Source organism: Juglans regia, chromosome 6 (assembly GCF_001411555.2).
Source record: "Juglans regia cultivar Chandler chromosome 6, Walnut 2.0, whole genome shotgun sequence".
Lineage (NCBI taxonomy): Eukaryota > Viridiplantae > Streptophyta > Magnoliopsida > Fagales > Juglandaceae > Juglans > Juglans regia.
In genome coordinates this window covers 11,735,827-11,753,253 of record NC_049906.1, presented here as the reverse complement: position 1 = coordinate 11,753,253, position 17,427 = coordinate 11,735,827, and the positions used below count along the sequence as shown (strand labels likewise).

At 35.2% G+C, this 17,427-nt stretch overlaps 1 long non-coding RNA gene across 5 annotated transcripts; it reads left to right on the top strand.

Moving 5' to 3' along the window:
- Nucleotides 1-3,727: 3,727 nt before the first annotated feature.
- LOC108979977 lies at nucleotides 3,728-17,191 on the top strand. 5 transcript variants are annotated; one of them, XR_004801702.1, is made up of 4 exons: nucleotides 3,731-6,029; nucleotides 7,096-14,312; nucleotides 14,416-14,486; nucleotides 16,441-17,191. It is a non-coding gene; the product is annotated as an uncharacterized LOC108979977 (long non-coding RNA). The 5 variants fall into 5 exon arrangements; XR_004801699.1 differs by having other exon boundaries at nucleotides 3,728-6,029; nucleotides 7,096-11,268; nucleotides 12,176-17,191; XR_004801698.1 differs by having other exon boundaries at nucleotides 14,416-17,191.
- The last annotated feature ends 236 nt before the right edge of the window (nucleotides 17,192-17,427 follow it).

The following is a 17,427-nucleotide window of genomic DNA, read 5'->3' as shown; positions in this document are numbered from 1 at the left end:
ATTTATTGTTCGGATTCTTGGGGAAGCAAGGCCGGATGGAGGGGAGCTACAAGATGACGCTAGAAATTGAGGGCTACTACCGCGCGGAGTGGAGGCTAGTGCTGAAAGGAGGGAGAGGGAGAGGGATTAGTCCGTATGGGTTTCGAGGATCATCTGCAATATGGGTTTTAGGTTCATTTGATTTCAAATCAATTTTCGATTTTTCTTTTTTTAAATAAATTACGTGGCACATGCCACGTTAGTTGGAACCAATCTTCGGTGACTGTAGAAGAACTCAACTATATTATCCACCGTAATATCAAACATGGGTAGCGAAGATATCGCAACACTTTTCAAGTATTCTCGTACGGATGAAAATACTCCACATGCCAAACACAATGAATCATCTTCGTACTAAAGTCTCTCCAAAAATTACTATAATATTTATCACTATTAAATATAAATAAAAAATAAAATTACTATAATATTTATCACTATTATATATAAATAAAAAATAAAATTACTATAATATATAAATAAAATCATCATTAAAAAAAATCAATCATTGATGAGATCTACATTTTTTTCAATTATTTATCAAAAAGTCAACAACTCAAAATACTTCATACATCCAAACAACTCAAAATACTCTCAATGGTACTCACAAATCCACTTTAATCTCTGCTCATAATTATTCACAAACATTCTCAACACTTCTCAAGTATTTTGCAGCCGTTTGGAAATTAAACTCATCTTAACTCATCATTATAATTTTTTCAAATTTTAATATAAAATATAATAAATAATTCAATTTTTTCAAATTTCAATACAAAATATAAGAAAAAATTTAACTTTTACAAATTTTAAAATAATAATAATAAAAAATAATATTTTAATAATACCAACTCAACTTAATTCACATGAACTCAAAGTTCGAACACATTTGTTAGTTAGTTGAATACTTGTACTCTCTCCGACTAAGATGCTATCCTATTTCCTTGGTAATACGAGTCGAGCAAACAACTCCTCTGTTCATAGGGCGGGGGGACCTGCCAGAGTCCGGTTCCCACTCGTTTTCTAAACTCTCAAAATCTTGACCAGGAGGGGTCCCCTCCCATCTTCTCCTCTCTCTAGAAGCCCCCAAGTTGACTGCTGCAAAGTTGTTTTTCACGTTGCCGTCTAGGCAAGTCATCGTTTCAAAACCACCTCCTGGAAGTTTCCCATCACCCCGACATTTCTTTCCTTCGCCAAGAGTCTCTCCGGCAAATTTAAAAATATATCTCATTCTAAAATTTTTATCTTATTTTATTTTATTTTTTTAAAATATAATTTAAATACAAAATTTTTATACTAATTATTATAATTTTTTCAAACTCATCATTATAATTTTTTCAAATTTTTAAATAAAAAATAAAAACAATTTAATTTTTTCAAATTTTCAAACAAAATAATATTATAACACTATATTCTAATAATATTTTAATATTATAATATGTTTTACTTAATTTTTTTTCTCATTTCTCAAAATAAAAAAAAATACTCAACTCAGATCACAGAAACATTATCAGCCTATCTCACTTCATCTCATCTCATCATTATAACTTATCAAATTTTCATACAAAATATAATAAATAATTCAATTTTTACAAATTACAAAATAATAATAATATTAAAAAATAATATTATAATAATATTTTATTTAACTCATCTAAACTATTTCATCTCATCTTACTATCTCACTACTATTTATAAATTACTTTATTACTATTTATAAAATTCTCATATCATGGAAGTCTCATTCTAATTTGTTGTATTCTCATATTTTAATTTCTGCAACCTCCCCAAAACCGTAATATTTTTCGCAAACACGATCTTTAATTTAATATAATGTTTATTATATATATAATTTAAGTCAATATTTATCTACTCTACTTGTTAAAGAAACAGTAGAAACGTGGAATTAGAAGGGCAATTATCGATGAGTAATTATATATTATCGATCAGTAATTATATATAATTATAAAGTATGTAAATATTATGTAATTATTTTAAAAAATAATAAAATTTATTATTAAAATATTAAATTTTTTAGGTAAATTTTATATTTTATTTATTTTTTTAAATAATTATGCTATGATTATATAATTTACTATTATAAATATATTTTTTGATGACAGAAATCTATTAAATTTATTTATTTATTTATTTTAAACGTTGCGTGGAAGTTACAAAAAGAACGGTACAATCTGTCTAATTTGTATTTAAAATCTATCTCAATTTAAGTCGATGAATCCGAACAACACAAATTATAAAGTAGTATTAACCGGCTTGGAATACGATTACGTGTTTCCACCGCCTTTCCTGACCAACTCCCCCCATTGTGTATAAATACCCACCTCTTCCCCAATCAGATCCTCATGGTTCTAACCTTATGGTTTCTTCCGTTTTAGGTTTTTAGGTATAAGATCGGTCTTGGGGAAGTTCTCCGTGCTGGGCTTTTTGGTGCCGATCATCTTCCTTGTGAAATCCGGGTTCTTTTCTCCTAATTATTTTGTCCGTTAGCTGAAAGGGAAGGTTTTTTTTTCGTTATAGATTTGTTTCAATACTTAACCGTCGGTGATGGTTTTATGTTTCTTGCGCATCCGTTCCAATCCTACGGAGAAGAGCGACGGTTTCATAGTCGTTCGGATTTATATTATGCTTTTGGATTGTGCTTTTATTGAGGATTGATTTCGAGATTCTTGAATTTTTGAAAGGATGTGGTCTTCTTTGCGTTAGTTTTTTTGTTGCATCGCCGATCAACTTTGCTGTGAAATCCGGGCTTTTTCTTCTGATTGCGTTGTCCTTTGGCTGGAAGGGAAGAATTTTCTTTCCCGTTAAAGGTTCGGATTTTCCTTCAATACTTATCGTTTGTCGATGGTATCGGTATTATTTTTTGCTTCTTGCTTATCCGTCCTAATGCTATGGAGAAGAGCGACGGTTTCATAGTCGTTCTGTTGGGTTGTGTTTTTATTGACGATTGGTTTCGAAATTCTTGAATTCTTGAAAGGATGTGAGCTTCTTCGTGTTAGGTTTTTTGATGCATCGCCGATCATCTCCGCTGCGAAATCTGGGTTTTCTCTTCTAATTGCGTTGGCCGTTGGCTTAAAGGGAAGAGTTTTCTTTACCGTTAAAGATTCGGATTTTCCTTCAACACTTACCATTGTTGATGGTTTTCTTATGATATCGTTTATCGATAGAGAAAATTGATTTCAGATGGTAACGATAAAGGTTTCTGTGTTTCTTGTTTTCCTTCAATAGTTACCGTGGATGATGGTATTCTTATGATATGGTTTGTCGATGAAGAAAAGCGATTTCAGAAGGGATCGGTAATTCTTTTTTGCTTCTTGCTTATCCGTCCTAATGCTATGGAGAAAGCGACGGTTTCATAGTTGTTCGGATTTATATTATGCTGTTGGATTGCGTCTTTTGATGGTTCGTTTCAGAATCGTGCATTTTTGAAAGGATGTCCATCATGGAGAAAGTGACGGTTTCATAGTTGTCAAATCTGGATTTGTCTCCAAATTACATTGTCCGTTGGTTGAAATGGAATTTTCTTTTTCATTAAGGTCTCGTTTGGATTCAAAGTTGATCTTAACTCATCTAATCTAATTATTATAACTTTTTTAAATTTCTACGCAAATATAATAAATAAGTCAGCTTTTTCAAATCTCAAAACAATAATAATATTAAAATATAATATTTTAACAAGATTTTATTCAATTTTGATCTTATGATGATGTTGTCGATGAAAAAAAATCGATTCCTGATGGTAACGGATAAGTTTTTCCCTTTTTGTTTTTTGCAGTTATGCTTCTTGCATATCCGACTTGATGCTTTGGAGAGAGACTGACAGATTCATATAATACTTTTGGATTGTGTTTGTTGATGATTGATTTTGAAATTCTTGTATTTTTTATTGGATGTGGTTTCTTATTCTTTCAAGTGTTAATTTCAGCAATAAGAATATTTACCTCGTGGAGAATGCAGAAGAAAGGAAATCCAATATGAGTATATATACCTCATTCAATACCGCCAATTTTTCCTCATATGTTTAAACAATATGATGACATTTATACTAGGTCGTGCTAATGTCAGCAATGAGTATTTACCTCATTGATTTATATTTCATGACTCTGGCATTTGGGACAAGTTTTCTTCCCCTCATTTTCAAGACACGAGGAAGTCGTTCTGCATGTTTTGAGAAATTATCTTGTTCATTTTGTGGCATTGAAATTATCTTGTTCATTTTGTGGTATTGGATTTGCATTTTCTTCTCTTAGGCCTCCGATTTTAAGAAGAATATATATTTATAACTTATTGCATGATTTGCTGCCGGCTTTGTTCATTTTTGTTTGTAACATAATTTCCTTTTTTGATGATAATTTGTCAGAGTTTGTGATATGGTTATGGCTGCCGGGGGCACATCATCTTATGGCATTGAAAAACAGGTTTTTGGTTTATCATCTTTATTTGACATGAGTTAGGCTTTTTATGGTTTGTGTCTGCAAATCACATTCTTGGTACTGGTCCAACCAGGTTTGGAACTGGTCCAAAGCTTCCACAATTCTCGATGAATTTCAGCACCAAGTAATCTATGCTTCAATATATTCTTGTGAATATCGCTTGTGGTTTTCTAATATGGAATTCTCGATAGAGTGCATGAAATACTATGTTCCTGATAGGTCCACAAGACTGTTGAATTCGTCATGGTTTTTCTTGTGATTTGAGCAACAGAGCCCTATTCTTATGTTTATTTTTTCCTTCAAAATCCACTGCGTAGGAGCTGCAGAAGCAAGGGAACTCTAGTTTTTCTTATCATCATGTCACATTTGCTTGGGCTTTTTAACGTTTAAGAGCGGTTGCTTTAATCACCTGGATTGCACGATCGCAGAAAAGCAAGGCGAGGGTTATTTATCTACTATTTCACATTTTGGTCTATTCATATTCATGCTTCAACAGTAAATCTGTTTAGTATACGATCTATCTCATGGAGTTTGGAGTTCTGCTACAACTCCTTACTGCAGTTGGTTCCAGCAAAGTTTTTTTGGTCCTGATCAATATGGTGCCCCTTCTACAGGATTAAAACTATGAAACACACTACAGTTGGCTGGCCTGCAAATCTGCAACACTGAATTTTGCTTTATGGTTGACTGCCTTGCTTTATCTACTCTATTTCACATTTCGGTCTATTCATATTCACACTTCAACAGTAAATCTGTTTAGTATACGATCTATCCCATGGAGTTTGGAGTTGTGCTACAACTCCTTACTGCAGTTGGTTCCACCAAAGTTTTTTGGTCCTGATCAATATGGTGCCCCTTCTACAGGATGAAAACTATGAAACACTACAGTTGGTTGACTGCCTTGGAAACCACAGGATTGAAACTATGATTCAAACTACGGTTGGCTGGCTTGCAATTTGTAACACTGACTTTTGCTTTATAGTTGACTGGCTTGGAAACCATGAGGCCAAATAAATTCCTCCCAGTGCCTGCAGAAACCAGAAAACTGTTATTTTCCCTTCTCTTCATTCCACTTTTGCCGAGAAGTCTGTTCATATATAGTTTTCTTTAACCGGATCCTTTTCCTTATTTGATTTGTTTAGGGTTGGTGCTTTACAACTTTTTACTGTGTTGGGTTCGAGCAAAGTTTGTTCGTCTAGATCAATTCTGTTTCTTCATCTAGAAAGTTTTTTCAATTCTGTTTCTTCGTCTAGAAAGTTTTTTACTTTCTCCGCTGCGGGTTGCTTCTACTGGGGTACAAATAAATCTATCCATTACTTTCTTCGTGGCTGCATGATAATCCTTGAATTAATTTAAAGTCTCTTGGTATTTAAAAAAAGTGGCGATTCTGTTGTGAATTATTAATCAATTCCAGAACCAGTTAAAGTCGGATGCTTTAACATGTTTTCTGTCTAAATTCCATTGAAGTGTAGGTTTGGATTTCCTTTCGAAGTTACATCTTTCATGGAGTCCCCATTCTTGATCTTGGGTGATAATGTTTAACTGGTACGTGTGATGATAAGTTCTTCATAAAAAACTTTAAAGAAAATTGAATTAAAAAAAGGAGAAACTTTCTGCTTGTGTACATGCATTTCTTGTTGGTTTGCCTTATAATTTGATGCCGGTATTAAAACAAGGGGTCATGCAATGATTTTATCTTTTATGTTCTCTTCTGCTTTTCAATTTCCTACATGTTTTTGAGTAGTCTTGCTTTTCATTTTGTTTATCTACACTGTTTATGTTCTGTTCTGCTTCTTAATCCTTGCATGCTTTTGAATAATCTTGCTTTTCTTTTCATCTGTTTCTTTTACAATTACATTCTTTTACTTCACAATTACCATGAAATAGAGCTTGGATTTTGTCTCTTTCAGTGAAATTTTGCAAGGAATTCAATGCGAGCAACAATCGGATTTCCACTTTCATGTGATGCTCGTTTCTATGTTGTAGTGTCTTGTTGTATTGCCATGTTATTCTCTTCCATATCCTAGTATTTGTGGTTTTACAGATAATTTATGAAATCCTTATGGATACCCAGTGGGGATAATGTTTGAAACTATCTCATTGGTAGTTCCTTAGGGCTTGTTTTGATGGTATTTCTTTATCATTTTGTGGCGTTGGGTTTGCATTTTCTTGTCTTAGGTGTTATTTGGGAACACAAGCCATCTCATCTCAAAATTTCTCCCAATTTTCTTCCCAAACATCACTCAAACAAAAACACTTTTCAATTTCTAATTTTCAAAATTTTCATCTAATCCTAATTATTACAACTTTTTCTAACTTTTTCATATTTCAAAACAAAAATTATATTCTAACAATATTTTACTTTATAATATATTTTTATTAAATTTTTTTGACTTATAAAAAAAATATATATATATTTTTATTAAATTTTTTCTCTCCTTTCCCAAGATCCCAATAAAACATCTTCATTTAAACTATTTCATTATTGTTCACAGAATTTTCATCTCATCTCATTCTCCATATATTCCCCTAGACATCCCAATTATAAGGGGAATATAAAATTTTAATTTATTGCGTGATTTTGTTTGTAATCTAATACTCTTTTTGGTAGGTAATTTCAGAGTTTTGTGACTTGGTTATAGCTGCTGAGGGAAAATCGTCTTATGGCATTCATCCTTGGTTTATATAGAGGGAAAACCAGAAACCAGGTTTTTGGTTTATTTGTCTTCGATTGATGAGTTAGGCTTAGTAAGATTTGTGCCTGCAAATCATAACCTCAAATATTTGCTTAAATCAGTCTTGGTTAGTGAAATTGAAGGGAAAATCGTCTTATGGCATTCAGAAACCAGGTTTTTGGTTTATTCATCTTTATCTTGGTTAGGGAAGTCAATGAGTTCTGATTTCTTTCGTGTCCAATCAAGTTTGGTACTGGTCCGAAGCTTTCACAGTTCGGACACATTTCAGCACCACGTAACCTATGGGTATATATATATATATATATCCTTCTGATTATCGCTTGTGTTCTTCTGATATGGAAGTCTCGATCAAGTGCACTCGAAATACCAAGGAATCTGATGAGCAAGGTGTTTGAAACTATGTTCCTGATAGGTCCATGAGATGAATTCGTCATGGTTTGAGCAACAGAGTTTAGTCTTATGTTTCTTTTTCCTTCAAAATGTGTAGGAGCTGCAGAAGCATGGGGAACTCTTATTTGTTCCTATCTTCATATCACATTTGCTTGGGCATTTTAACATTTGAGATCAGAGGGCCTTGTTTATGGTCTGGATTGCACGATCCCATAGAAGCAAGGCACCGGTTATTTTTTCTGCTCTCACTTTTCGCATATAAGTCTACTCATATTTTCCCCCTCAACCACAAACCTGTTTAGTATATGATCTATCTCAGGGAATTTGGAGTTGTGCTACAACCTCTACTGCAGTTGGTTCCAGCTATGATTTCTTGTCCTGATCAATATGGTGCCTTCTACAGGATTAAAACTACTCTGTTTGGTTGGCTGGCTTCCAACTTGTAATGATCTATCTCATGGAATTTAGGTTCGACTCGCTTGGAAACCATAAGCGCAAATAAGTTCCTCTTAAGTCCCTGCAGAAACAAGAATACTGTTATTTTTCCTTCTCTTTATTTCACTTTTGCTGAGATGTCACAATGATGTTCCTTATTTGATTTATTTACAGTTGGTGCTGCTTCACAACTTTTTCCCTTCGAGCAATGTTTGTTTGGGTAGATCAATTTGGTTTTCTTGTACAGGAATACAAATATATATATCTGTCTTCTACTTTGTCCACGGCTTTTTCTTCTACAGGGGTATTAAGATATCATCTATCCATTACGTTCTCCACGGCTGGCATGTTAATCCTCAGTTTACTTATAAGTCACGGTGTATTTATTTGAAAAGTCGCATATTGATGTTGTGCATTTTTAATCAATTTCCGAACTAGTTAGAGTTGGATGCGTTAACGGGTTCTCTCTAAATGCAGTGAAAGTGTATGTTTGGATTTACTCTTCCGCATTTTCCAGTAAGAGTTAAGTTTTCAAAGTTAAATCTTTCATGGAAGCCCCGCATGCTTGATCTTGGGTAATAATGTTTGACTGTTACGTGTGATTATAAGCTCACTGTATCTCGTGTTTTGAAATCCTAATATTTTAAAGAGATCCTAAATAAATAAAGGAGCAACTTTGTACTTGTATATTTGCCGGTCTTGATGGTTTGACTCGTAATTTAACACCTTCGGTTTTAAGAGGTTTATATGTTAAGGGCTTAACAAGGGGTCATGCAATTCCATGAAATGGGTTTGAACTAAGGCTTTGTGATTTATCTTTTTTGTTCTCTTCTGCTACTCAATTTCCTACAGTCTATCGATTAGTTTTGCTTTTCATGTGTCTATCTACAGTGTGTATTGTCAGGTTGCATTTGCGTGGTTTAAATAAATAATTCCAAGGGGGTCAGGAACTAAGCCTACGTATTTTGTTCATTATGTTCTCTTCTGCTTCCCAATTTCCCACATGCTTTTCATTTGCTTTTCTACATTGTGTCTATTGTCAGGCTGCATTTGTGTGGTTTAAATAAATAATTCCAAGGGATCAGGCAATGCCATGAAATGGGTTTGAGCTAAGATTTTGTTCTTTATGTTCTCTTCTGCTTCTCAATTTCCCACATGCTTTTCATTTGTTTATCTACATTGTATATTGTCAGGCTGCATCTGCGTGGCCTAAATAAATAATTCCAGGGGGTCAGGAAATGCCAGGAAATGGGTTTTAGCTAAGGTGTTCTTTATGTTCTCTTCCTGCTTCTCAATTTCCCTCAAGCTTGTCATTTGTTTATCTACATTATATATTGTCAGGCTGCATCTGCGTGGCCTAAATAAATAATTCCAGGGGGTCAGGAAATGCCAAGGAATGGGTTTTAGCTAAGGTGTTCTTTATGTTCTCTTCCTGCTTCTCAATTTCCCTCAAGCTTTTCATTTGTTTATCTACATTGTGTGTATTGTCAGGTTGCATCTGTGTGGCCTAAATAAATAATCATCTGTGTGGCCTAAATAAATAATTTCAAGGGGTCATGCAATGCCATGAAATGGGCTTGAGCTAAGGCGTTCTTTATCTATTGTCAGGCTGCATTTTCGTGGTTTAAATAAATAATTCCAAGGGGTCAGGCAATGCAATGAAATGGGTTTGAGCTAAGGCTACATGATTTTGTTCTTTATGTTCTCTTCTGCTTCTCAATTTCCCACATGCTTTTCATTTGCTTATCTACATTGTGTGTATTGTCAGGCGCATCTGCACGGCCTAAATAAGAATTTGAAGGGGTCATCCAATGCAATGAAATGAAATGGGTTTGAGCTGTTTGAGCTAGGACTATGTGATTTTGTTCTTTACGTGTTCGCTTCTGCTTCTCAATTTTCCACATGCTTTACAAATGCTTTACAATTTTCCACATGCAGTTCATTGGCTTATATACGTTTATTGTCAGGTTACATCTGCATGGCCTAATAAATAATTTCAAGGGGTCATGCAATGACATGAAATGGGTTTGAGCTTGGGCTACGCTATTTGTTTTTTATGTTCTCTTATTATTCTCAAATTTCCCACATGCTTTTCATTTTATGTACATTGTGTAGTGTCAGGCTGCATCTGCATTGCCTAGATAAATAATTCCAAGGGGTCAGGCAATTCCATGAAATGGGTTTGAGCCTAAGGCTACGTGATTTTGTTCTTTATTTGCTCTTCTGCTTAATTTCCCACATTATTTTCATTTGTTTATCTACATTGTGTGTATTTGTCAGGCTGCATCTGCGTGGCCTAAATAAATAATTCCAAGGGGTCAGGCAATGCCATGAAATGGGTTTGAGCTAAGGCTACATGATTTTGTTCTTTATGTTCTCTTCTGCTTCTCAATTTCCCACATGGTTTTCATTTGCCTATCTACTTTGTGTGTATTGTCAGGCTGCATCTGCATGGCATAAATAAATATTTCCAAGTGGTCATGCAATGCCATGAAATGGGTTTGTGCTGAGACTACGTGATTTTATTTTGTCTTCTCTTCTGCTTCTCAATTTCCCACATGCTTTTCATTTGGTTATCGTATATTGTCAGGCTGCATTTTCTTGGTTTAAATAAATAATTCCAAGGGGCCAGGCAATGCAATGAAATGGGTTTGAGCTAAGACTACTTGATGTTGTTTTTTTTTTGTACTCTTCCGATTCTCAATTTTCCACACGCTTTTCATGTGTTTATCTACATTGTGTGTATTGTCAGGCTGCATCTGGGTGGCCTAAATGAATAATTTCAAGGGATCATGCAATGCCATGAAATGGGTTTGAGCTAAGGCGTTCTTTATGTTCTCTTCTGCTTCTCAATTTCCCACATGGTTTTCATTTGCCTATCTACTTTGTGTGTATTGCCAGGCTGCATTTTGCGTGGTTTGAATAAATAATTCAAAGGCAATGCCATGAACTGGGTTGGGGTTAAGGCTATGTGATTTTGTTTATGTTCTCTTCTGCTTCTCGATTTCCCCCTTGCTTTTCATTTGTTTATCTACATTGTGTGTATTGTCAGGCTGCATCTGCGGGGCCTGAATAAATAACTCCAAGGGGTCATGCAATGCCATGAAATGGGTTTGAACTAAGGCTTTGTGATTTATCTTTTTTGTTCTCTTCTGCTACTCAATTTCCTACAGTCTATCGATTAGTTTTGCTTTTCATGTGTCTATCTACAGTGTGTATTGTCAGGTTGCATTTGCGTGGTTTAAATAAATAATTCCAAGGGGGTCAGGAACTAAGCCTACGTATTTTGTTCATTATGTTCTCTTCTGCTTCCCAATTTCCCACATGCTTTTCATTTGCTTATCTACATTGTGTCTATTGTCAGGCTGCATTTGTGTGGTTTAAATAAATAATTCCAAGGGATCAGGCAATGCCATGAAATGGGTTTGAGCTAAGATTTTGTTCTTTATGTTCTCTTCTGCTTCTCAATTTCCCACATGCTTTTCATTTGTTTATCTACATTGTATATTGTCAGGCTGCATCTGCGTGGCCTAAATAAATAATTCCAGGGGGTCAGGAAATGCCAGGAAATGGGTTTGAGCTAAGGCTTCGTGATTTTGTTCTTTATGTTCTCTTCTGCTTCTCAATTTCCCACATGCTTGTCATTTGCTTATCGATGTTGTGTGTATTGCCAGGCTGCATTTGCGTAGATTAAATAAATAATTCTGGGGGGTCAGGCAGTGCCATGAAATGGGCTTGAGCTAAGACTACTTGATTTTGTTTTTTTGTTTTCTCCTCTGCTTCTCAATTTTTCACACTTTTTTCTTGTGTTTATCTACGTTATGTGTATTGTCAGGCTGCATCTGGGTTGGCCTAAATGAATAATTTCAAGGGATCATGCAATGCCATGAAATGGGTTTGAGCTAAGGCGTTCTTTATATTCTCTTCTGCTTCTCAATTTCCCACATGGTTTTCATTTGCCTATCTACTGTGTGTGTATTGCCAGGCTGCATTTTGGGTGGTTTGAATAAATAATTCAGGCAATGCCATGAAATGGGTTTGAGCTAAGGCTTTGTGATTTTGTTTATGTTCTCTTCTGCTTCCCAATTTTTCCGCTTTCTTTTCATTTGTTTATCTACATTGTGTGTATTGTCAGGCTGCATCTGCGTGGCCTGAATAAATCATTCCAAGTCATGCAATGCCATGAAATGGGTTTGAGCTAAGGCTACGTGATTTTGTTCTTTATGTTCTCTTCTGCTTCTCAATTTTCCACATGCTTTTCATTTGCTTATCTATGTTGTGTACTGTGTATTGCCTGGCTGCATTTGCGTAGATTAAATAAACACTTCTGGGGGTTCAGGCAATGCCATAAAATGGGTTTGAGCTAAGACTACTTGATTTTGTTTATTTTTTATTTTTTGTTCTCTTCTGCTTTTCAATTTTCCACATGCTTTTCATGTGTTTATCTACATTGTGTGTATTGTCAGGCTGCATCTGGGTTGGCCTAAATGAATAATTTCAAGGGATCATGCAATGCCATGAAATGGGTTTGAGCTAAGGCGTTCTTTATATTCTCTTCTGCTTCTCAATTTCCCACATGGTTTTCATTTGCCTATCTACTTTGTGTGTATTGCCAGGCTGCATTTTGCGTGGTTTGAATAAATTATTCAAAGGGGTCAGGCAATGCCATGAAATGGGTTTGAGCTAAGAGGCTTTGTGATTTTGTTTATGTTCTCTTCTGCTTCTCAATTTCCCCCTTGCTTTTCATTTATTTATCTACATTGTGTGTATAGGCTGCATCTGCGTGGCCTGAATAAATAATTCCGGGGGGTCCTGCAATGCCATGAAATGGGTTTGAGCTAAGGCTACGTGATTTTGTTCTTTATGTTCTCCTCCTCTTCTCATTTGCTTATCTATGTTGTGTGTACTGTGTATTTCCAGGCTGCATTTGCGTAGATTAAATAAATAATTCTGGGGGGTCAGGCAATGCCATGAAATGGGTTTGAGCTAAGATTACTTGATTTTGTTTTTTTTTTTTCTCCTCTGCTTCTCAATTTTCCACACGCTTTTCATGTGTTTATCTATGTTGTGTGTATTATCAGGCTGCATCTGGGCTGGCCTAAATGAATAATTTCAAGGGATCAATGCCATGAAATGGGTTTGAGCTAAGGCGATCTTATGTTCTCTTCTGCTTCTCAATTTCCCACATGGTTTTCATTTGCCTATCTACTTTGTGTGTATTGCCAGGCTGCATTTTGCGTGGTTTGAATAAATAATTCAAAGGGGTCTGGCAATGCCATGAAATGGGTCAGGCTGCATTTCAGTAGCTTTGCCTTCGCTACAATTTCCTGCAAAACTTGACTGCCCAGCCCAGCCACCCACTTCATTATCCTAATATTTGTGGTTTTACAGTTAATTATGAAATCCTTATGGATAATGTTTGAAATCATCTTGTCTGTAGAAGGGCTTGTTTTGATATTTGGTTTTTCATTTTGTGGCATTGTGTTTCCATTTTCTTTTCTTAGGCATCTGTTTTTAAGAGTTATATAAATTGATAACTTATTGCATGATTTGCTGAGGGTTTTGGTCTTTTTTGTTTGTATCCTAATACCCTTTTTGGATGGTAATTTGTCAGAGTTTGTGACTTGGTTATAGCTGCTGAGGGAAAGTCGTCTTATGGCATTGAAAAATTATGTTTTGGTTTATTCATCTTGGATTGACAAGAGTTAGGCTTTCTAAGATTGTGCGTGCAAATCATAACCTCAGGTATTTGCTTACATCGTTGCGTTCTGATCTTGTACGTGTCCAATCAAGGTTGCTACCGGTCTTAAGCTTTCACAATTCTGGACACATTTCAGCATGAAGTAACCTATGCTTCTATATATCCATATGATTATCTCCTGTGGTTTTCTGATATGGAATTCTCTATCAAGTTCATGAAATACTAGAGGTATATGGCGAGCAAGGTGTTTGAAACTATGTTCCTATAGGTCTACAAGATGGTTGAATTCGTCGTGTTTCCATGTGATTTGAGCAACAGAGTTTATTTCTATGTTTCATTTGCTGAAGCAAGTGAACTCTTATTTATTCTCTCTCCATATTGAGATTTGCTTGGGCTTTTTAATGTTTGAGTAAGAGGGGTTTGCTTTAATTATCATATTTTCGCACACGAGTCTTGTCATATTTTCCCCTCAAACGCAAGCCCTGTTTAGTATACAATCTATCTAATGGAGTTTGGAGTTGTTCTACAAGTTTGTACTGCCGTTGGTTCCAGCAAAGTTTTATCGTCCTGATGAATATGGTGTCGTCTGCGAGATTATACTCTACGGTTAGCTGGTTTCCAACTTGTAACCATCAGCACAAGTAGTTCCTCTTATTTCAGAATCTGATCGTTATGATTTTTCTTACAGCATTTTACTCGTCTTTTCCAGATTGATTTGGCTTTATTCCACTGGAGCACAAAGATGAATCACAGCCCTTCCCTTTTAAGTTGGCTAGCATGGTAACAATGAGTTTAACCATCCTTTACTTTTAGGTTGGCTAGCATGGTAACGGCTACTTTAAAAATTTAAATTCAATTATTTAGTATGTGATTCCAGAAGCACATTCACTAAGAAGAACATTTATCCTGTTTCATGTTTCTACCGGAATCCACTTGCACATTCATTACTCTTAGCATCATATTGCAAGAACAAACCCATCTATTCTTAATCTTTAACAATGTTTCACAATTTGTCCTGTTTGAAACTTCCCCCGCTCCAACCTATGTTCATTATAACTCGCACCGTCCCAACTTCATGTCAAACCCGTTGTCTCCTTTTATTTCATCGTGATTGGATTCCACTTGTCTTATTATTATAAAAAATACCTTATATTTATTTTATCCATTTATATATAATTAGCACTCGAGCTAAATTATTTTGGATATCTGAATCAAATATTTTTTATAGTTCTAATATTTAACACTCTTTTTTCGTTTTGAGTGGTTTTATTATGTTAATATTTAAGGGTTTGCCATCAATTTTACTACATCCCCTCACACAATGTGGCAATCCATATGGGATATGTTAATGGTCTCAGCAATGTCTGCCATACAAAACTAATTCTCTCTTCTACTCCAGTGTCCCTATCTAATCTTGCTGTCATGGCCCATCTCATCTATTGTTGCCTTTCCAGCAACTCTTGACTACACCACCCACTTGCTGTCTCCTCCAATAAACGGTTGTTCATGATAAGTTGTGTCATTCCGCATTACAACCTCATTGTATGTTGGATCTTTAATTAAGTTTTGGTTTATTTTTGTTTGGCTGTTATCTAATACATTTGCATGCTTTTAAGTCTGGTTGCACTTCATGTTTTTACCAGAATCCACTTGCACATTTTCCATACTTGTTACTCGTTAGACCTTAAGATGATAAGTTGTATCATTCTGCATTACAGCCTCATTGGACGATGGGATTTTTCGGTGTTTGGTAGTTATCTAAGAGATTTGGATATGCTTAAGTGTGATTGTGCTCTGAATGGGAGGAAAGTATAGTTTCCTTCATGCATTCTGTATAGGAGTTTGGATTTTGAAGTCAGAATGGATTTGAATTGTTGGGGGATATAATGGTTTGATGATTTGGTGGCTATGATAGTTAATGCTCTCATTAGACTACAGAAAAACTTATTGAGGATAGTTAATGCTCTTATACTGGGTTGCAAATATGGAGCACTGCCCTTATTTTTCCTTTATTTTACGGTCGACAGTTTACTGTGTTTCAGAGTCTTTTACTTTATGGTTGGTGTTATGAATTTATGATGGTGTAGATGGTGCTATGAAGATTTATTGGTTCCTTTGGGATTTTTGGGAGGAAGTGACGTCATATATATAGAGAAGCTAATATGGTGGCATATTTTTTGGCTAAGCAGAGAGCTCAAGGTTTGATGTCAGATTTTTGTGATGCGTCTTCCATTCAAGGGCGCATTCAAGGATAATTCGATTAGATAACCTTGGAATGCCCTATATTAGAAAGTGATTGCGAGGGTTTATTGTTTTTACTTGTGATTTTGGCTCCTGAGTATTACTATTTGTTAGGGAAAAAAAAAGAAAGATGAAGCTATGAAGATTTATTGTAAGGGAAGAATATATTGAACTCTTATTAGGCATTTATTGTCGAGATCAATTTGGTTATCTTTTACTTTATGGTTGCACTTCAGGTTTAGAGTCTGCATTTACCACTGTCTTCCTTTTTGGTTGTATGGCTCTATGAACTGAATGCTGAGATGACTATGGGAAGAGCTTATTATCGTTGTGATTTATTGCATGGCTTGGAAATTCAAAATTCATTGTGTTTGTAGAGCTGTTCATGCATGTTCGCAGCTCATTAGACCTTTTTAACATGATTAGTTGCCGCAATCTACATTTCGACCTTTTAGCAGGTTATTCAACATTGTGATTTGTTGTTTTTTGGCAGTTGACTGTTAAGATAGAGTTGCAGTACTTTAGAGGCTGCTCTCTCTCGATTGTTGGGGAAGTATTCTGTGTATGGAGTTGTATTGTTGGATTGCATGGGGACATATCTCAAGGATCATCTTTTTACTTGTATAATTTCTTTCCTTTTCTTTTCTTTTTTAATGGTTCGGCTTGTTACGAGAGGCTTATTTATTTTGGAGTTTTCTGGTTCTTATTTTTACCCAGGCTGGATTCTTATTTTTATTGTTTGAAGTTCGTTTAACTACAAATACATCGGTTCGAGTCTTGCAAGTTTATGAACTTTTGCGAGGAAATATACAAGCACCGTTGTGGGTCCCTTGTCCGAGTTTTTCTCAGGGATCCTGTGAAAGATGAACAAGAGTTCTATAAATATAAAAGTAATGGTAGATATAGTGCTTGAAACGTTGTTTTTTTTTCGTTCATGTGGGTCTCAAACGTGCATAAGCTCATGCAGCTTGGTGGTCTCAATTGGATAGTGGCAGTACTCGACGCACTAGTCTAGTGGGTCAACCTACATGAGCCCTACGTTAATGGTTGCCTTCGGGTTTTTGGTCTGGTCCATCGCACACCATGAAACCATTACCATTTTGTTCTTACCTTCCATAATATGAATATTCTCAGAACCTTCTCGGAACACTTCATTATCCTTCTTTCATAACTAATATTACACTAAATGCTTAGAAGGGAAGAAAAGGACACAGTTTATATTTGCAAACAACTACCAGCACTAACGGCAGGTCTTTTTCCTCATTTTGAACCTTTCAAAATGCTTGTTTGTACTTCAATTAAACTTACAGAAATCATTGTAAAAATATGCGAACGTGTGGACAGATCATAGGAACTTTTGTTTTCTACAAATTCCCCGTGTTTCAAGAATTATACTTGCAACATGCGGACAGATTATGCATGCAACACTTCAGATCAAGAATAACTCTTTGATGGTTCCATATCTTCATTCTTTTGCTGT